This window comes from Phacochoerus africanus, chromosome 5 (genome assembly GCF_016906955.1).
Source record: "Phacochoerus africanus isolate WHEZ1 chromosome 5, ROS_Pafr_v1, whole genome shotgun sequence".
NCBI lineage: Eukaryota > Metazoa > Chordata > Mammalia > Artiodactyla > Suidae > Phacochoerus > Phacochoerus africanus.
The window spans coordinates 21497489-21503597 of record NC_062548.1 but is presented as its reverse complement, the minus strand read 5'-3'; the positions used below and the strand labels follow the sequence as shown (position 1 = coordinate 21503597).

Below are 6109 nucleotides of genomic sequence, written 5' to 3'. Positions count from 1 at the left end.
CTATCACTAGGGACCTTTCGGTAGGAAGGAACTGGTCTCATGGCTCCCATCATTGAGATGATACGAAAAAGGACAAAGACTGCCCCATCCATTGCTGGAGGGCAATTATTACAAAGCAGGGGGCTGATAAATTAAGCTGCCAGGTTTCTGAGCTGTTGAGAGAAGACCGAAAGTGTCAGGCAGGAAAGGGTTAATTGGAAAAGAGTTCAGCGCCCGCTTATAAGGGGCCGGTTGTGCTGGAATCCTGGAATCGCTGTTCCCCTTTCCTTTAAGGATGTTAATTAGGCTCCTTACAATCACAAAGAAAGGGGACAGGGGGAGTTTATTGGTTTTTTGTTTGTTTATTTTTTCCTTTTGTCCTCTGTCTTTTCAGGGCCCCTCTCTAGCACAGGGAGGTTCCCAGGCCAGGGGTCTAATTGGAGCCGCTGCTGCTGGCCTACACCAGAGCCACAGCAACTCAGGTTCTGAGATTCATCTGCAACCCACACCACAGGTCATGGCAATGCTGGATCCCCAACCCACCGAGCAAGGTCAGGGATCAAACCCGTGTCCTCATGGACACCCATCGGGCTCGTTAACCACTGAGCCATGACGGGAACTCCCGAGTGGTGGAGTTTATTGTTTTTGTTGTTTTGTCTTTTTGCCTTTTCTAGGGCCGCTCCCAAGGCATATAAGGCTTCCCAGGCTAGGGGTTGAATCGGAGCTGTAGTCACCGGCCTACGCCAGAGCCACAGCATCGCGGGATCCGAGCCGCATCTGGAACCTACACCACAGCTCACAGCAATGCCGGATCATTCACCCACGGAGCAAGGCCAGGTATCGACCCTGCAACCTCATGGTTCCTAGTCGGATTTGTTAGCCACTGAGCCATGACGGGAACTCCCGAGAGATGGAGTTTATTGTAAGGACGCCAGAGAAGCCTAGGTACCTGGAAGCTCTAGGTTTGGCTGTTCTGTGATTACAAATGAGGTTACCTTGGCACTAGGGTCTAAATTTGGGCAGCATATATACTAAAATTGGAACGATACAGAGAAGATTAGCGTGCCCCCTGCGCAAGGATGACATGCAAATTCGTGAAGCATTCCATATGTTTAATCATGAACTTGGAGGACAGACATGTGGTTGCCAAGGAGGAGGGGGAATGAGTGGGATGGACTGGGAATTTGGGGTTAATAGATGCAAACTATTGCCTTGGGAATGGATAGGCAATGAGATCCTGCTGTGTAGCCCTGGGAACTGTATCTAGTCACTTAGGATGGAGCCGGATAATGTGAGAAAAAGGAATGTATACATGTATGTGGGACTGGGCCACCTTGCTGTACAGTAGAAAATTGACAGAACACAGTAAACCAGCTGTGATGGAAAAAAAATCAAAATCATTAAAAAAAAAAAACTTCAGAAAGTTTAAAATAAATAAATAAATCAATAAATCAATCTAACTCTAAGCCCTGCCTAACTTTTGGAAATTGCTTTTTCCCTCGGTTTCCCTACCTTGCTGTACAGTAGAAAATTGACAGAACACAGTAAACCAGCTGCAATGGAAAAAAATCAAAATCATTAAAAAAAAAAAAAAAAAACTTCCAGAGTTCCCATCGTGGCGCAGTGGTTAACAAATCCGACTAGGAACCATGAGGTTGCGGGGTCAAACCCTGGCCTTGCTCCGTGGGTTAAGGACCCAGTGTTGCCATGAGCTGTAGTGTAGGTTGCAGATGTGGCTCGGATCCCGCGTTGCTGTGGCTGTGGCATAGGCCGGTGGCTACGGCTCCGATTCAACCCCTAGCCTGGGAACCTCCATATGCCTTGGGAGCAGCCCTAGAAAAGGCAAAAAGACAAAAAAAAAAAAAGCTTCAGAAAGTTTAAAATAAATAAATAAACAAACAAGCAAATAAATAAATCTCTCTAACTCTAAGCCCTGCCTAGCTTTTGGAAATTGCTTTTTCCCTTGGTGTCCCTACCCAGAGAATTCAGTGAATTCATAGGTGGGCTCAAAGAAACTTGGAAAGAAATAGGTTGGTACGTTCCTTTATTCCAGTAGCTTCCGTTTCACTGACATCTTTTGTTCTCAGGACCGTGGATGCAAACGCCCAATTTTCAGGGAACTGTTTCTTAATCTTGCCCCAAGGGGCCCACCCTCAAGTTATTAGAGCCGTGTTGGATTTCAGGACAGGTGGGTAAGCATCCCTATCCCTCGGTCCATGCTAAATTGTGTTGCCTTGGCCAAAAAGGCAATCTTCCCTGTTGTGAGCATGAACACATGGCTTTTCTATCGAAAGAAGCCTTGGGTACCCCACTTTGGTCCTGCTTCGTCTGAGACACCCTCCTCCATCCCCCTTTCCCCTCGCCTCCTGGGAACAATTTGTTTCCAATGAGCCAACCCAGAAGAATGGGCGCCCTGACCTGACCCATGGGAAGGGGACCGAGGTACCACCTGCGATAGGGATAAACAGGGAGGGTCTTTTCTTCCCGGTGCCCACTTTGTGGGCACGCATGCCCTTCTGCAGAAGGAAAGAGCCTTGTCAAGCTCTCCCCGTGTTCATGTGTCTCACTTTCCAACACGGATGATTGGAGCCAGGGCCACTTTTCCCCAACGCTCGGTCTAGCGCGTCCCCAAATCCTTCACCTTTGGGCATATTTCTTCTTTCCTTCAGCAACCCAGGCTCTCCTGTGCTCTTTATTGTTTCCTACACACGGAAACTCCTCCCTCCACCTTTGCAAGGATCCTCCTTGGGCCCAGCAACTCAGGTAAATGAATACAGGACACGGGAGGGGGCAGGGAGTTGTCATTTCAATGCACTGATCAGAAGTATCTGAGTTGCAGTTCCAGCCCAAGGAGAATTCCCTGTGACATGAGGACATGACTTCAGAGGTTGTGTTGCTGGAATGCAGCTTCTGTCTGCCCGGGGCCGAACCGAAAGACAGAGACAGAGTTTGGGGTCAGGGAGAAAAATATAGCTTTATTACTTTGTCAGGCAAAGGAGGATCGCAGCAGGCTACTGTCCTAAAGACTGTGCCCACCCCCACACCCCCGATGAGAAAGAAGTGCAAGGTGTTTTATAGTAAAAAGGAGAAAAGCAGGTTTTCAGATAGGATGCAGGAGGGGGACAAACATGCATGCTTCTTTCTTTGGGGGAATCTTAGTCATCAAAACTGGAGTCAGGAGATCTCAGCCTGATCTTGGTGGTGGTCTTTTGGGGTATTGCCTAGAGTAACAGTACTTGCAAAAAGGGCACATGGGGAGTTCCTGTTGTGGCTCAGTGGTTAACGAATCCGACTAGGAACCATGAGGTTGCGGGTTCGATCCTTGGCCTTGGACAGATCTGGTGTTGCCGTGAGCTGTGGTGTAGGTCGAAGATGCAGCTCGGATCCTTCGTGGCTGTGGCTCTGCTGTAGGCCAGTGGCCACAGCTCCAATGAGACCCCTCGCCTGGGAACCTCCACATGCCATGGGAGCAGCCCAAGAAATGGCAAAAAGACACACACACAAAAGGGGGGGTGGCACATGGATCAGAGATTAGGACAAACTAGGAAAGGTCCTGAAAAACCCCATGTGCTAGTCATCTGTAACCTGGGGGCAATTGGGCTCAGGGTGCCTCATCTTGAGCTTATGGGTGTTCAGGGTGCAGTTAAGCCGGGGAGAAGGACGGGAAGGACCCTACGTTGTCTTTGACTGTTCCTCCCTTGTCTTTCATCCCCTCCCTTCCCTGATCAGCAACTGTTGGACCCTGTCCCCAGGAACTCAGCGGAGGTCATGGTGGCTGAACGAGGCCCATTTCCTAAGAAGGAGAAATGGGGGACACAGAAAGGCTTTTGTGCCCAGGAGCCCCACAGAGCCAGGACCGGTTTCAGTTGGCCTTCCGCGATGAATCGGAAGTCCATCCGGAATTCATCAGCATCCTTGGGAACTGATGGATCTCGGAAGTGAAAAGTCTCCGTCACTGATTATGCTGTGGCTCCTGGGAGTTTATCTGATTCCATTCTAGGACTTGCCACCCCGCAGCTTCTCTTTATGGCTTTCCTCTGTGGGTGTCTAGATGCTAGGCCCTCCTCTGTGTCCCTATCTCTTATGTAAACTTCTTGAGAAAAGTCATCTGATTGAGCCATTTAATTTCTCCCCAATGTAGTCCATGAGTCATGAGGCCACATGGCATATCCACCTTGGGCAAAATTTCTCTATGAGGCCATTTCATTGACTGTTGGCCTGAGACTGGCCAAACCTTGACCCTACTGGCTATAGACATGGTTCAAAGTATTGACAGCTCCGAATAAAAATTTGCTTATGGTCGGGGTGCTCAGCAGGAGCCTGTAGTAGTTAGAGGCACCCTGAATATCACAAGTTCTTCAGCAATGTGGCCAAAACCCAGACTCCAGTATCCAGTTCTCTCCTGTGCCTGTCTGCCTGAGCATCGCACCCTTATCACCTCCTAAGACGGACGCTTCAACTACCCCATCAAAGCTTTATTTTGGGAGGTCCCATTGTGGCTCCGTGGAAATGAATCTGATGAGTATCCATGAGGATGCAGTTCGATCCCAGGCCTCACGCAGTGGGTTGGGGACCCTGCATTGCCGTGAGCTGTAGTGTAGGTCACCGGGGTGACTCAGGTCCCACGTGGCTGTGGTGTCGGCCAGCAGCTACAACTCCGATTCAACCCCTAGCCTGGGAGGAATTTCCATGTGCCATGGGTGCAGACTTAAAAAGAAAAAAAAAAAAGCTTTATTATTTCCCCTCGATTCCTACTCTGACTTCAGCCTTCCAGGTCAGGAATCTTCGATTTTCCTCCTCGTCTCATCCAATACACTGAATACTTCTGGTACCCATCTATTTACTTACCAAAACCTCTGAGTTTCTGGCTTCCTCCTTATCATGACTCTAGTTCAGGGTTAAGGATCCGGCGTTGCCGTGAGCTGTGGTGTAGGTTGCAGACTCAGCTCAGATCCCGCGTTGCTGTGGCTCTGGAGTAGGCCGGTGGCTACAGCTCCGATTCGACCTCTAGCCTGGGATCCTCCATATGCCGCAGGAGCGGCCCAAAGAAATAGCAAAAAGACAAAAAAAAAAAAAAGAGATGAGAGATACGTCCATCAATCACCATAGGACTGGCTTTTCTGATTGACACACCTTTCCTTTCTACTGACATCCGCACTCAGATCCATCACACAGAGTCACATTTTTGACAGTCAAGGATACTAATTGGGTATTTGGTGATATCAAATAATTATGGTATTATTACTGCATTTTTTATGTGGGAAAGTGGCATCAAGGGGATGTTGTTTTTTAAAAACAATTATAAATAAACTATTTTCATGATGTCTGAGATATGCGTGTGTGTGTGTACATATGTGTGTGTATATATGGATATAAATGAAATGTATATGAAGTTCATAATTATTGAAGCCAAATGATGAGTACATGGAGTTCCAAGGTATTCCCTTCTCTACTTTGGTACGTGTTTGAATTTTTTTTAGATGGGGGAAGAAAGTTTAAGATTATCACTCCTGGAGTTCCCTTCGTGGCTCAGTGGTTAATGAATCTGACTAGGAACCATGAGGCTGCGGGTTCGATCCCTCCCCTTGCTCAGTGGGTGAAGGATCCGGCATTGCCATGAGCTTCGGTGTGGGTTGCAGATGTGGCTCAGATCCCGCATTGCTGTGGCTGTGGTGTAGGCCAGTGGCTACAGCTCCGATTCGACCCCTAGCCTGGGAACCTCTATATGCTGTGGAAGCAGCGCAAGAAAAGGCAAAAAGACAAAAAAAAAAAAAGATGATCACTCCTTTTCCCATTCCTTTTATTCCTTTAAATCTCAGTTCCATGGTTACTTTCTCAGAGTAGCTTCCATGGACATTCGTCATTCGTTCCTGGCATCTGAAAAAGCCAGATACTTTTGTTTCCAGAATTTCTTTGAGGCAGAAAAGAGACATCGCTTCACCAAACCGACATACGTGTCCCAGATTTCAAATTGAAAGCAGGAGGAGCCTGCGTAGATTCAAGTCTGTGATCTGCCCCACATCCTCTGGTTCCATTTCTTGTCTCGTTAATTTGACCAGAGATGGATTCCGTGGCTTGCCATCAAAAACCTCACTTGAACAAAAGCCTCTCCTGATTCTCAGGGGGGATC

The 6109-nt window shown here is 48.1% G+C and overlaps 1 pseudogene; it reads left to right on the top strand.

Annotated features, from left to right (window-relative positions):
* Positions 1-992: 992 nt before the first annotated feature.
* On the top strand, positions 993-1093 carry LOC125128589 (uncharacterized; annotated as a pseudogene).
* Positions 1094-6109: the final 5016 nt, after the last annotated feature.